Below are 16,109 nucleotides of genomic sequence, written 5' to 3'. Positions count from 1 at the left end.
ACTTTTTGTTTGTTTCTTAACTTTTTCAAAACTACCTAACTAACTCTCTCTCTCTAATTTTCGAAAATATCTTCCCTCTTTTTCAAAATTTCTTTTTAATTAACTAATTATTTTTATTTTTTATTTTTGATTTCAAAAATTTTCGAAAATTACTAACATTTTTCAAAAAAAAAACCAATTTTCAAAAATCACTAACTCCTTTTCAAAAATAATTTTCGAAAAATTCCCTCCTTCTCTCTCATCCTATTCTATTTATTCATTCATATCCTAACATCTCATCTCACATCTCTTCCATCCGTACAGTTGTGTTTCTTCCTTTACATCACATTCTTTGTCTCCCCCTCTTTTCTTCCACTCAAAAAGGGATCCCTATACTGTGGTATAAAGGATCTCTATTATTATTATTATTTTTCTGTGCCTTCTTCTTTGTCATATGAGCAGGAGCAGGGATAAGAACATTCTTGTGGAAGCAGATCCAGAACCTGAAAGGACTCTGAAGAGAAAATTAAGAGAAGCTAAAATACAACAATCCAGAGATAACCTTTCAGAAATTTTTGAACAGGCAGAGGAGATGGCAGCCGAAAATAATAATAATGTAAGGAAGATGCTTGGTGACTTCACTGCACCTAATTCCAATTTACATGGAAGAAGCATCTCCATTCCTGCCATTGGAGCAAACAACTTTGAGCTGAAACCTCAATTAGTTTCTCTAATGCAGCAGAACTGCAAGTTTCATGGACTTCCATCTGAAGATCCTTTTCAGTTCTTAACTGAATTCTTGCAGATATGTGATACTGTTAAGACTAATGGAGTAGATCCTGAAGTCTACAGGCTCATGCTTTTCCCTTTTGCTGTAAGAGACAGAGCTAGATTATGGTTGGATTCTCAACCCAAAGACAGCCTGAACTCTTGGGATAAGCTGGTCACGGCTTTCTTAGCCAAGTACTTTCCTCCTCAAAAGCTGAGCAAGCTTAGAGCTGATGTTCAAACCTTCAGACAGAAAGAAGGTGAATCCCTCTATGAAGCTTGGGAAAGATACAAACAGTTGACCAAAAAGTGTCCTTCTGACATGCTTTCAGAATGGACCATCCTGGATATATTCTATGATGGTTTATCTGAGCTATCAAAGATGTCACTGGACACCTCTGCAGGTGGATCCATTCACCTAAAGAAAACGCCTGCAGAAGCTCAAGAACTCATTGACATGGTTGCTAATAACCAGTTCATGTACACTTCTGAAAGGAATCCTGTAAGCAATGGGACGCCTATGAAGAAGGGAGTTCTTGAAGTTGATACTCTGAATGCCATACTGGCTCAGAACAAAATATTGACTCAGCAAGTCAATATGATTTCTCAGAGTCTGCATGGAATGCAAGCTGCATCCAACAGTACTCAAGAGGCATCTTCTGAAGAAGAAGCCTATGATCCTGAGAACCCTGCAATAGCAGAGGTGAACTACTTAGGTGAACCTTATGGAAACACCTATAACTCAACATGGAGAAATCATCCAAATTTCTCATGGAAGGATCAAAGGCCTCAACAAGGCTTTAATAATGGTGGAAGAAACAGGTTTAGCAATAGCAAGCCTTTTCCATCATCAACTTAGCAACAGACAGAGAACTCTGAACAAAATGCTTCTAATTTAGCAAATCTAGTCTCTGATCTATCCAAGGCCACTATAAGTTTCATGAATGAAACAAGATCTTCTATTAGAAATCTGGAAGCACAAGTGGGCCAGCTGAGTAAAAGGATCACTGAAATCCCTCCTAGTACTCTCCCAAGCAATACAGAAGAGAACCCAAAAGGAGAGTGCAAGGCCATTGACATAAGCGCCATGGCCGAACCTGTGAGGAGAGGAGAGGACGTGAATCCCAAGGAGGAAGACCTCCTGGGACGTCCAGTGGTCAATAAGGAGCTTCCCTCTGGGGAATCAAAGGACTCTGAGGCTCATCTAGAGACTATAGAGATCCCATTGAACCTCCTTATGCCCTTCATGAGCTCTGATGAGTATTCCTCTTCTGAAGAGAATGAGGATGTCACTGAAGAGCAAACTGCCAAGTTTCTTGGTGCAATCATGAAGCTGAATGCCAAATTATTTGGCATTGATGCTTGGAAAGTTGAACCTCCCTTGTTCATCAATGAACTAAGTGATCTGATTCAACTGACATTGCCTCAGAAGAGACAGGATCCTGGAAAGTTCATAATACCCTGTACCATAGGCACCATGATCTTTAAGGCTCTGTGTGACCTTGGTTCAGGAATAAACCTCATGCCCCTCTCTGTAATAGAGAAACTGGGAATCTATGGGGTGCAAGCTGCTAAAATCTCACTAGAGATGGCAGACAGCTCAAGAAAATAGGCTTATGGACAAGTAGAAGATGTATTAGTAAAGGTTGAGGGACTTTACATACCTACTGATTTCATAGTCCTGGATACTGGAAAGAAAGAGGATGAATCCATCATCCTAGGAAGACCTTTCCTGGCCACAGCAAGAGCTGTGATTGATGTTGACAGAGGTGAAATAGTCCTTCAATGGAATGAGAACTCCCTTGTATTCAAAACTCAAGGATCTCCCTCTGCAACCATGGAGAGGAAGCTTGAAAAGCTTCTCTCAAAGCAGAGTCAACCAGAGCCCCCACAGTCAAACTCTAAGTTTGGTGTTGGGAGGCCACAACCAAACTCTAAGTTTGGTGTTGAACTCCCATATCCAAACTCTAAGTTTGGTGTTGAAGAGTCTCAACAAAGCTCTGCACATCTGTGAGGCTCCATGAGAGCCCACTGTCAAGCTATTGACATTAAAGAAGCGCTTGTTGGGAGGCAACCCAATGTTTATCTAATTCTTATTTTTTATTGTTTTTCATGTTTTCTTAGGTTCATGATCATGTGGAGTCACAAAATAAACAAAAAAAAAATCAAAAACGGAATCAAAAACAGCAGAAGAAAAATCACACCCTGGAGGAGCATCTGTCTGGCGTTCAAACGCCAGAACAGAGCATAGTTCTGGTGCTGAACGCCCAGAATGGGAGCATCCTGGCGCTGAACGCCCAGAACAAGCATGGTTCTGGCGTTCAACGCCAGAAATGGCAGCAAAGGGGCGTTGAACGCCCAAAATGGGCACCAACCTGGCGCTGAACGCCCAGAGTTGTGTGCAAGGGCATTTTGCATGCCTAAATTGGTGCAGGGATGTAAATGCCTTGACACCTCAAGATCTGTGAACCCCACAGGATCCCCACCTACCTTCACTCACTCTCTTCTCTCTTCTCAATCATCCTCTATTCCCAATAAACACTCATCCCTTCTGTCTTCCATTTACCACTCACACCCATACACCCACTTACCTTCAAAAATTCAACATCTCTTCCCCACCCAATCCCACCCATATGGCCGAATACACATCTCCCTCCATCTCCTCCATATCTTCTACTTATTCTTCTATTCTTTCTTCTTTTGCTCGAGGGCGAGCAACATTCTAAGTTTGGTGTGGTAAAAAGCATAGCTTTTTTGTTTTTTCCATAACCATTGATGGCACCGAAGGCCAGAGAAGCCTCTAGAAAGAGGAAAGGGAAGACAAAAGCTTCCATCAAGGGTCTATAGCTCAGTGGTAGAACATTTGACTACAAATCAAGAGATCCCTGAGATACCTCAGGGGATACATTTTCTTCCACACAATTATTGGAAGCAACTAAGGGTGGAACATCAAGAGCACTCCATCATCCTTCATGAAATCAGAGAAGATCTAAAAGCAATGAAGGAGGAGCAACAAAGACAAGGAAGAGACATAGAAGAGCTCAAGGACATCATTAGTTCCTCAAGAAGGAAACGCCACCATTACTAAGGTGGATTCATTCCTTGTTCTTATTTCTTCTATTTTTCGTTTTCTATGTGCTTATCTGTGTTTGTGTCTTCATTACATGATCATTAGTAGTTAGTAACTATGTCTTAAAGTTATAAATGTCCTATGAATCCATCACCTCTCTTAAATAAAAAAATATTTTAATTCAAAAGAACAAGAAGTACATGAGTTTCGAATTTATCCTTGAACTTAGTTTAATTATATTGATGTGTTGACAATGCTTCTTGTTTTCTGAATGTATGCTTGAACAGTGCATATGTCTTTTGAAGTTGTTGTTTAAGAATGTTAAATATGTTGGCTCTTGAAAGAATGATGACTAGGAGACATGTTATTTGATAATCTGAAAAATCATAAAAATGATTCTTGAAGCAAGAAAAAGCAGCAAAGAACAAAGCTTGCAGAAAAAAAAAATAGGCAAAAAAAAATATAGAAAGAAAAAGAAAAAGCAAGTAGAAAAAGCCAAAGCTCTTAAAACCAAAAGGCAAGGGCAAATAAAAAGGATCCCAAGGCTTTGAGCATCAGTGGATAGGAGGGCCTAAAGGAATAAAATCATGGTCTAAGCGGTTAAACCAAGCTGTCCCTAACCATGTGCTTGTGGCGTGTAGGTGTCAAGTGAAAACTTGAGACTGAGCGGTTAAAGTCAAGGTCCAAAGCAAAAAAAAAAGAGTGTGCTTAAGAACCCTGGACACCTCTAATTGGGGACTCTAGCAAAGCTGAGTCACAATCTGAAAAGGTTCACCCAATTATGTGTCTGTGGCATTTATGTATCCGGTGGTAATACTGGAAAACAAAGTGCTTAGGGCCACGGCCAAGACTCATAAAATAGCTGTGTTCAAGAATCATCATACTGAACTAGGAGAATCAATAACACTATCTGAACTCTGAGTTCCTATAGATGCCAATCATTCTGAACCTCAATGGATAAAGTGAGATGCCAAAACTATTCAAGAGGCAAAAAGCTATAAGTCCCGCTCATATGATTGAAGCTCTGTTTCATTGATAGTTTGGAATTTATAGTATATTCTCTTCTTTTTATCCTATTTGATTTTCAGTTGCTTGGGGACAAGCAACAATTTAAGTTTGGTGTTGTGATGAGCGGATAATTTATACGCTTTTTGGCATTGTTTTTAGTATGTTTTTAGTAGGATCTAGTTACTTTTAGGGATGTTTTCATAAGTTTTTATGTTAAATTCACATTTCTGGACTTTACTATGAGTTTGTGTGTTTTTTTGTGATTTCAGGTATTTTCTGGCTGAAATTGAGGGACTTGAGCAGAAATCAGATTCAGAGGTTGAAAAAGGACTGCTGATGCTGTTGGATTCTGACCTCCCTGCACTCAAAGTGGATTTTCTGGAGCTACAAAACTCGAAATGGCGCGCTTCCAATTGCGTTGGAAAGTAGACATCCAGGGCTTTCCAGAAATATATAATAGTCCATACTTTGGCCAAGAATTAACGACGTAAACTGGCGTTCAACGCCAGCCTTCTGCCCAAATCTGGCGTCCAGCGCCATAAAAGGATCCAAAACCAGAGTTGAACGCCCAAACTGGCACAGAAACTGGCGTTCAACTCCACAAATGGCCTCTGCACGTGCAACACTCAGGCTCAGCCCAAACACACACCAAGTGGGCCCCGGATGTGGATTTATGCATCAATTACTTACTCATGTAAACCCTAGTAGCTAGTTTATTATAAATAGGACCTTTTACTATTGTATTAGGCATCTTTGGATCTTTGGATTACCTTATGATCCTTTGATCACGTTTTAGGGGGCTGGCCATCTCGGCCATGCCTGGACCTTCACTTATGTATTTTTAACGGTAGAGTTTCTACACTCCATAGATTAAGGTGTGGAGCTCTGCTGTTCCTCAAAGATTAATGCAAAGTACTACTGTTTTCTATTCAATTCTTCTTATTTCGCTTCTAAGATATCCGTTCGCACCCAAGAACGTGATGAAGGTGATGATTATGTGTGACGCTCATCACCATTCTCCCCTATGAACGCGTGCCTGACAAACACTTCTGTTCTACATGAATTAAGCTAGAATGAATATCTCTTAGATCTCCTAACCAGAATCTTCGTGGCGTAAGCTAGAATGATGGCGGCATTCAAGAGAATCCGGAAGGTCTAAACCTTGTCTGTGGTATTCTGAGTAGGATTCAATGATTGAATGACTGTGACGAGCTTCAAACTCGCGATTGTTGGGCGTTAGTGACAGACGCAAAAAGAGGGTGAATCCTATTCCAGCATGATCGAGAACCGAGAGATGAATAGCCATGCCGTGACAGGGTGCGTGAGCATATTATTCACTGAGAGGAGGGGATGTAGCCACTGACAACGGTGATGCCCTTGCATAAAGCCAGCCATGGAAAGGAGTGAGACTGATTGGATGAAGGTAGCAGGAAAGCAGAGGTTCAGAGGAACGAAAAGCATCTCCATTCGCTTATTTGAAATTCCTACCAATGATTTACATAAGTACCTCTATCCTTATTCTATTATTTATTATTCGAAAACACCATTATCACTTTATATCTGCTTGACTGAGATTTACAAGGTGACCATAGCTTGCTTCATACCAACAATCTCCGTGGGATTCGACCCTTACTCACGTAAGGTATTACTTGGACGACCCAGTGCACTTGCTGGTTAGTTGTATCGAAGTTGTGACAATTATGAATTAAGATCAGAGCACCAAGCTTTGGAGCCATTACCAGGATTTGTTCGAGCCTGGAGATCACAATTTCGTGCACCAAAGGCGTGGCACGCCAACCCAAGAATCTCACTATGGCGTGCCACTTGAAGGCTGAGGTGTGGCACGCCAGCTACTGGAACCAAGGAAGGAACATGGGTGTGGCACACCAGCCTCTAGGCGTGGCACGCTGGTATAAAATTTCAAAGAGGGTGAAGGAGGCCAAATACATGGGGCGTGCCACTTGGTGTCGAAGGTGTGGCACGCCATCCATTATTCCTCACTTGGGCGTGCCACTTGAACCCTAGGCATGGCACGCCAGTGTCATTCAGAGAGCAAAGAACCATTGGGGCGTGCCACTTGAGTTCGTGGCGTGGCACGCCAGACCCTGGGCGTGCCACGCTAGTTCAAGTTTCCAGAAGCAAGAGAAGTAGAAAAAGGCTAGGGCGTGGCACGCCAAGGTTGTTATGAAGACGAGCGTGCCACTTGAGGGAGCACGTGACACGCCCCTAGAGCGCCTACCACACGCCAGCTGGGAAGTCACACTTATTGAGTTTCTTTTCCCTCCAAAATGTAATTTTCCTTTTTCACTTTTGTAATTCTTTTATTTTTACTAGGAGTAGTATAAATACCCCTAAGGAGTACTGAGAAGTGGGTTAAGCGGTTAGAGAGATTAGTTTTAGATCTACTTTTACACTTCACTTTTGAGTACTTTTCTTTGAGCTATGAGTAGCTAAATTCCCTCTCATTGAGAGAGGGAGCTCTGTTGTACTTGATGGATTGATGATAGTGAAATCCTTCTTCTCTTCATCTTCTCTTTGATTTGCTAGAAGGAATTTTGTTCTTAATGCTTAGTGTTCAATTATCTTGGGAAAGAGATTGAATGCAAAATGGGTTTCATGGGAACCTTGGAAAAGGAAACATGAAACCATGCTTGAAATCCCTTCTCACACTTGAGTAGAATCTGGGTTTTGGTATTTGGATATGTGACATATAATCCTCCCTCTACTTAGACCTATGATGGTATAATCAGGGACCAAGCATACCTCTCTTCATGAGCAATTAGACCAAAGAATTGGCTATTGATCAAGATCTGAGAGATTTAGTCACCAAGGGATCGGGGCTCAATCAATCATGATTGCCAAGAGGTCAATGAGTTACATGATTAAAGAGGATATAAGCTAAACTTGATCCAAAGAGACAACATCTCTTGATCTCAATGAATTTCCGCATTCTTATCTATCCCTTTCTTTATAGCTTAATTTTACATTCAGCAATCCCCCACTCCCATTTACATCCAAGTCATTTATGATTCTGTACTTTACATTCTGCCATTTCCATTTCTTCACTTTATTGCTTTCCTTTATATTCTAGCCATTTATATTTCTGTCATTTATAATTCTACAAATCACAATCTACTTATTCCGCTTGACTAATTCATCACTCGATTAAAACTGCTCAAATTTGCCAATCTCTGTGGATACGATCCCACTCCACTGTGGGTTATTACTTGATGATAATTTTGGTGTGCTTGCTAAAAGACTGATTCACCATTTTTGAATGGGGGTGTGAATTGGACTCATCAATCCTCTGAGCCATTCTTGCCCTATAAAGCCTGAAAACACTTAACGCACAGATCATGGTATCGAATGGTATAAAGAGGGATTAAAAATATACAGTTTAAAGGCTTAAGAAGTAAGTTTTCAATTATAGAACAAAACTAGGAAGGAATTGTAAAACCATGCAATTTGTATGAATAAGTGTGCAAAGACTTGATAAAAGCCACTCAAATCAGCACAAGATAAACCATAAATAGTGGTTTATCAACCACTCATCGGGAGGTTCCCTTAACAAGAATAAGACCATTGAAGAAGCCATTGATGTTATAGAGACAATGGCTAACAATGAGTATTTTTATGCCTCAGATAGGAGCAACAACAGGGGAGTCTTGGAATTAAACCATATGGATGGAATCCTGGCCCAGAACAAGATGATCACCAAGCAATTGGCTGAATTGACCAAGCAAATGGAGAAGAATCAGGCTGCAGCTATCCACACTCAACCATCACCCCAAGAAGAGTTGGACACAAAAGAAGGAGTTAACTGGGAGGAAGCTAATTACCTTGGAAATTCATCTAGGCAAGCTAATAATCCATATTCTAAAACCTATAACTCTGGTTGGAGGAACTAACCAAACATTGGGTGGGAGAACCAACAAATCCAAGGCCAAGATCACAGACCAAATAGTCCAAACTAGTATAACAACTCCACTCACCAAAACTCCAACCAAAAAATATACCAAACCACACAAAACACTTATTCACAACCACCATACCAAAGCCATAATAACCACTCTCAACACCCCAATTCCAACCAACCATCACGATATGATGATGACAGAATGGCCAAAATGGAAGCTATGCTTGCAAACCTTTGCAAGGAGTTTAAAGACATGAAGAAATTCCAGGAGGAAGTAATATCCAATTTGCAAAACCAAGATGCTGCTACTCAGAAATTTGAAGCACAAATTGGATACTTGTCCAAGCAAGCTCTTGGCCACAGTTCAGGAAATGTCACCAAAACAACTTCAATAGAGGAATGCAAAGCTATTAGCCTCAGAAACGGAAAGGAATTGAAAGAGACTCCAAGGTAGACTAAAGAAGAGAAGGCAGAGGGCAGTCCAAATTTCAAGGAAGAAGCACAAACACCTGCTCCCAACCCATCAGAGGAGAAAGAAGTTCTAAGGCCATATGTCGCAAAGGCTCCTTACCCTCAGCGCCTAATGAAAAATGCAAAAGACAGCCAATTCTCCAAATTTTTGGAGATTTTTAAGAAACTTCAGATCAACATTCCCTTTGCAAAAGCACTAGAGCAAATGCCACTTTATGCTAAGTTTCTGAAGAAACTAATGACCGAGAAAAGAAGATGGAGGAATGATGAAACTGTGGTCTTAACTGAGGAATGTAGTGCTATCATCCAACATAAATTGTCTCGAAAATTGAAGGACCCAGGAAACTTCTAAATTCTCTGCATCATAGGGGAAATAACAATTGAAAAAGCCTTATGTGACTTGGGAGCTAGTATAAATTTGATGTCCTTAACTATAATGAAAAGAATGAAGATTGAGGAAGCCAAACCAACAAGAATGGCCCTCCAATTGGCAGATCGGTCATTCAAATTCCCTCATGGAATAGTAAAAAATTTGCTAGTGAAAGTAGGAGACTTCATCTTCCCTGCTGACTTTATGATATTGGACATGGAGGAAGAAGCTAAGGCTTCAATAATTTTGGGAAGGCCATTTTTAGCTACTGTTAGAGCCATCATTGATGTCCAAAAGGGTGAACTTACCCTTAGGATACATGAGGAGAGAATGGTATTCAATGTATTCAAAGCCATGAACTATCCACCAGAGTCACTAGGGGAGTGTATGAGGCTAGATGCAGTGGAAACTGTGGTGCAAGAAACCCTTGAAGAAGCACTTGAAGGATTGACAGAGGTTCATTCCATGTTAAATGCTGATGTTGCTGATGTCAATTCAGCTGAAGTGTCTATTCTAAGCACATTGGAGGATAAGAAAAAGGAGAAGGAAGCACCCAAACTGGAGCTAAAAACACTGCCTCCTACTCTCAAGTATGCATACTTAGGAAGTGATGGAAGTTACCCAGTGATAATCAATTCTGCCATTAGTCAAGAACAGGAAGAGGAACTAATCAAGGTGCTGCAAAAGCACCAAGATGCCATTGGATGGACTCTTGCTGACTTAAAAGGGATAAGCTCATCCATATGCATGCATAAGATCTTGTTGGAAGATGATGCCAAACCCTCCATTCAAGCCCAAAGAAGATTGAATCCTGTCATGAAAAAAGTGGTCCAAAAAGAAGTTATGAAGCCATGGCAGGCAGGAGTAATCTATCCCATTTTTGACAGCCCATGGGTGAGCCCTGTCCATGTGGTTCCAAAGAAAGGAGGGATAACAGTTATACCAAATGAGAAGAACGAACTCATCTCCACAAAAACAGTAACAGGTTGGAGGGTATACATTGACTATAGGAAACTCAATGAGGCAACTAGAAAATATCATTTTCCACTCCCTTTCATGGACTAGATGCTGGAGAGATTGGCAAGACATGCATATTACTGTTTCCTTGATGGATATTCGAGTTATAATCAAATAGTGGTTAATCTAAGGGATCAAGAAAAAATATCATTCACCTGTCCATATGGAGTTTTTGCTTACAAGCGCATGCCTTTTGGATTGTGCAATGCCCCTGCAACTTTCCAAAGATGTATGTTGTCTATTTTCTCAGACATGATTGAAAAATTCATTGAAGTCTTCAGGGATGATTTTTCAATTTTTGGAGATTCCTTTCCCAATTGCCTTAATCATCTTGCCTTAGTATTAAAAAGGTGCAAAGAGACGAACCTAGTTCTTAACTGGGAGAAATGCCACTTTATGGTGACAGAGGGGATTGTCCTTGGCCATAAAATTTCAGAAAAAGGCATAGAGGTAGGCAAAGCTAAGGTGGAATAAATTGAGAAATTACCTCCACCTAGTAATGTCAAGGCAATTAGGAGTTTTTTAGGCCATGCTGGTTTCTACAGAAGATTTATAAGAGATTTTTCCAAAATTGCAAAGCCTTTGAGCAACCTATTCATCTCTGATATACCTTTTGTGTTTGATAAAAAATGCACACTAGCATTTGAAACACTGAAAAGAGAACTTTTCTCAACACCTATCATTGCCCCACCTGATTGGAATTTGCCTTCTGAACTGATGTGTGATGCATTAGACTTTGCTATTGGGGCAGTGCTTGGACAAAAGAAAGGTAATTTAGTGCATGTTATATATTATGCCAACAAGATTTTGAATGAAACTCAAAGGATTTATACCACTACTGAGAAAGAATTACTGGCAATAGTGTTTGCATTTGATAAGTTTAGATCATATCTCATTGGATTCAAAGTTATTATTTTTACTGATCATGCAGCACTAAAATATTTACTTGCAAAACAAGAATCAAAACCAAGATTGATAAGGTGGATTTTGCTATTGAAGGAATTCAACATTGAGATTAAAGACAAGAAGGGAGTGGAGAATAAAGTAGCAGATCATTTGTCCAAAATTCCTTGTGAAGAAGGTAGCATCCACAAATCAAGTGTCAATGAATTTTTCCCTGATGAGCAATTAATGCTAGTTCACAAGGCACCCTGGTTTGCAGACATTACTAATTTTAAGGCCACTGGGAAAGTTCCTCCAATGATCAACAAGCATCAAACGAGGAAACTCATCAATGATGCAAAGTATTTCATTTGGGATGAGCCATACTTATTCAAAAAATGCTCAGATGGATTGCTCAGATGGTGCATTTCAGAGGAGGAAGGAAGGGAAGTGTTATGGAATTGTCATGGTTCTTGCTATGGAGGCTATTTTGGAGGAGAAAGAACCGCAGCAAAAGTCCTGCAGTGCGGGTACTTTTGGCCCACCATCTTCAAAGATGCACGAGAGCTAGTGAAGAACTGCAATAAATGTCAGGGGGCTGGAAATCTGCCCAAGAGAAATGAGATGCCACAGCAATTCATCTTAGAACTTGAGTTGTTTGATGTATGGGAGATTGATTTCATGGGACCATTCCCAACATCATACTCAAACAATTACATTTTGGTCACAGTGGACTATGTGTCCAAATGGGTGGAGGCCATTGCAACCCCTACAAATGACAACAAGGTGGTCCTGAACTTTCTCAGAAAGAATATCTTTAGTAGGTTTGGAGTTCACAGAGCACTCATCAGTGATGGAGGAAGCCATTTTTGAAATAAACCACTAGAAAACCCTCCTCTTGAGATATGGGGTGAAGCACAAGGTTGCCACACCCTATCACCCCTAAACAAGTGGTCAGACAGAAGTATCCAACCGAGAGCTAAAAAAGATCCTGGAAAAGACGGTGGGAGCTTCAAGAAAAGACTGGTCGAAGAAGCTGGATGATGCTCTTTAGGCATCCAGGACAGCCTTTAAAACACCAATTGGGATGTCTCCATATCAACTGGTGTATGGTAAGGCATGTCACCTGCCATTAGAGCTTGAACACAAAGCTTTCTGGGCTCTTAAGTTGTTGAATTTTGATAGCCAAGCTGCTGGTGAAAGGAGGCTATTGCAACTACAGAAATTAGAAGAATTCAGATTCCAAGCCTATGAAAATGCCAAAATGTACAAGGAAAAGGCAAAGGAAAGACATGACCTCAAGATGGCACTGGTGTGGGAAATCGTGATTCACACTTTTCACAACTCCGCCCAACTAATCAGCAAGTGCACCGGGTCGTCCAAGTAATACCTTACGTGAGTAAGGGTTGATCCCACGGAGATTGTCAGCTTGAAGCAAGCTATGGTCATCCTTCTAAATCTCAGTCAGGTGGATTCAATTGGTGATGAGGTTTTAATAATTAAAATATAAATAAAACATAAAATAAGATAAAGTTACTTATGTAATTCATTGGTGGAAATTTCAGATAAGCGTCTGGGGATGTGGTGCACGAAATTGTGATCTCAGGCAACGGCGCCAGAAACTCTGTACGCACGTCTTAATAAATTGTTTTTCATTCACAACTTCGATACAACTAACCAGCAAGTGCACTGGGTCGTCCAAGTAATAAACCTTATGTGAGTAAGGGTCGATCCCACGGAGATTGTCGGCTTGAAGCAAGCTATGGTCACCTTGTAAATCTCAGTCAGGCGGATATAAAATAGTTATGGAGTTTTCAAAAATAAATAATAAAATAAGGATAGAAATACTTATGTAAATCATTGGTGAGAATTTCAGATAAACGCATAGAGATGCTTTCGTTCCTCTGAACCTCTGCTTTCCTGCTGTCTTCATCCAATCAGTCTTACTCCTTTCTATGGCTGGGTTTATGTAAGGACATCACCATTGGCAATGGCTACTTTTGATCCTCTCTGGAAAATGGTCCGATGCGCTATCACTGCATGGCTAATCGTCTGGAGGCATCACCGTTGTCAATGGCTGCATCCCATCCTCTTGTGAAAATGGTCCAAATGCTCTGTCACAGCACGGCTAATCATCTGAGGTTCTCGATCATACTGGAATAGGATTCACCCTCCTTTTGCGTCTGTCACTACGCCCAACACTCGCGAGTTTGAAGTTCGTCACAGTCATTCAATCCCAGATTCCTACTCAGAATACCACAGACAAGGTTTAGACTTTTCGGACTCTCATGAATGCCACCATCAATCTAGCTTATACCACGAAGATTCTGATTAAGAGATCCAAGAGATACTCATTCAATCTAAGGTAGAACGGAAGTGGTTGTCAAGCACGCGTTCATAGGGAATGATGATGATTGTCACGTTCATCACATTCAGGTTGAAGTGCGAATGAATATCTTAGAAGCAGAATAAGTTGAATTGAATAGAAAAATAGTAGTACTTTGTATTAATCTTTGAGGAACAGCAGAGCTCCACACCTTAATCTATGGAGTGTAGAATCTCTACCGTTTAAAATACATAAGTGAAAGGTCCAGGCATGGCCGAGAGGCCAGCCCCCATGATATAAGAACCAGACGTCCCAAGATGATCCAAAGAGCAAAAGATAATCCAAAGATGTCTAATACAATAGTAAAAAGTCCTATTTATACTAAACTAGTTACTAGGGTTTACAGAAGTAAGTAATTGATGCATAAATCCACTTCCGGGGCCCACTTGGTGTGTGCTTGGGCTGAGCTTGAATGTTACACGTGCAGAGGCTCTTTCTGGAGTTGAACGCCAGGTTGTAACGTATTTCTGGCGTTCAACTCTGGTTTGTGACGTGTTTCTAGCGTTTAACTCCAGACAGTAGCATAGAACTGGCGTTCAACGCCCTTTTACGTCATCTAAACTCAGCCAAAGTATGGACTAATATATATTGCTAGAAAGCCCTGGATGTCTACTTTCCAACGCAATTGGAAGCGCACCATTTTGAGTTCTGTAGCTCCAAGAAATTCACTTTGAGTGCAGGGAGGTCAGAATCCAACAGCATCAGCAGTCCTTCTTCTACCTCTGAATCTGAATTTTGCTCAAGTCCCTCAATTTCAGCCAGAAAATACCTGAAATCATAGAAAAACACACAAACTCATAGTAAAGTCCAGAAATGTGAATTTAACATAAAAACTAATGAAAACATCCCTAAAAGTAACTAGATTCTACTAAAAACATACTAAAAACAATGCCAAAAAGTGTATAAATTATCCGCTCATCACAACACCAAACTTAAATTGTTGCTTGTCGCCAAGCAACTAAAAATCAAATAGGATAAAAAGAAGAGAATATACTATAAATTCCAAACTATCAATGAAACATAGCTCCAATTAAATGAGCGGGACTTGTAGCTTTTTGCCTCTTAAATAGTTTTGGCATCTCACTTTATCCATTGAAGTTCAGAATGATTGACATCTATAGGAACTCAGAGTTCAGTATGATGATTCTTGAACACAGCTATTTTATGAGTCTTGGCCGTGGCCCTAAGCACTTTGTTTTCCAGTATTACCACCGGATACATAAATGCCACAGACACATAATTGGGTGAACCTTTTCAGATTGTGACTCAGCTTTGCTAAAGTCTCCAATTAGAGGTGTCCAGGGTTCTTAAGCACACTCTTCTTTTGCTTTGGACCTTGACTTTAACCGCTCAGCCTCAAGTTTTCACTTGACACCTTCACGCCATAAGCACATGGTTAGGGATAGCTTGGTTTAGCCGCTTAGGCCAGGATTTTATTCCTTTAGGCCCTTCTATCCACTGATGCTCAAAGCCTTGGGATCCTTTTTATTTGCCCTTGCCTTTTGGTTTTAAGGGTTATTGGCTTTTTGCTCTTGCCTTTTGGTTTTAAGAGCTTTTGGCTTTTTCTGCTTGCTTTTTCTCTCTATATTTTTTTCTCTTTTTTTTTCGCTATTTTTTTTTTCTTTTTTTTTTCTGCAAGCTTTGTTCTTTGCTGCTTTCTCTTGCTTCAAGAATCATTTTTATGATTTTTCAGATTATCAAATAACATGTCTCTTTGTCATCATTCTTTCAAGAGCCAACATATTTAACATTCTTAAACAACAACTTCAAAAGACATATGCACTGTTCAAGCATTCATTCAGAAAATAAGAAGCATTGTCACCACATCAATATAATTAAACTAAGTTCAAGGATAAATTCGAAACTCATGTACTTCTTGTTCTTTTGAATTAAAACAGTTTTCATTTAAGAGAGGTGATGGATTCATAGGACATTCATAACTTTAAGACATAGTTACTAACTACTAATGATCATGTAATGAAGACACAAACATGGATAAGCACTTAACATAGAGAAAACGAAAAACAGAGAATGTAAGAACAAGGAATGAGTCCACCTTAGTGATGGTGGCGTTTCCTTCTTGAGGAACCAATGATGTCCTTGAGCTCTTCTATGTCTCTTCCTTGTCTTTGTTGCACCTCCCTCATTACTTTTTGATCTTCTCTTATTTCATGAAGGATGATGGAGTGCTCTTGATGTTCCACCCTTAATTGTCCCATGTTGGAACTTAATTCTCCTAGGG

The 16,109-nt window shown here is 40.2% G+C and overlaps 1 non-coding gene across 1 annotated transcript; it reads right to left on the bottom strand.

Annotated features, from left to right (window-relative positions):
* Nucleotides 1-967: 967 nt before the first annotated feature.
* On the bottom strand, nucleotides 968-1,075 carry LOC112724571 (small nucleolar RNA R71). Its single transcript, XR_003163727.1, has one exon. It is a non-coding gene; the product is annotated as a small nucleolar RNA R71 (small nucleolar RNA).
* Between the last annotated feature and the right edge of the window lie 15,034 nt (nucleotides 1,076-16,109).

The sequence above is a fragment of the Arachis hypogaea genome, chromosome 11 (genome assembly GCF_003086295.3).
Source record: "Arachis hypogaea cultivar Tifrunner chromosome 11, arahy.Tifrunner.gnm2.J5K5, whole genome shotgun sequence".
In the NCBI taxonomy this organism is placed as follows: domain Eukaryota; kingdom Viridiplantae; phylum Streptophyta; class Magnoliopsida; order Fabales; family Fabaceae; genus Arachis; species Arachis hypogaea.
Note: the sequence above shows the minus strand (reverse complement) of the source record. Positions and strands in the feature narration are given on the sequence as shown.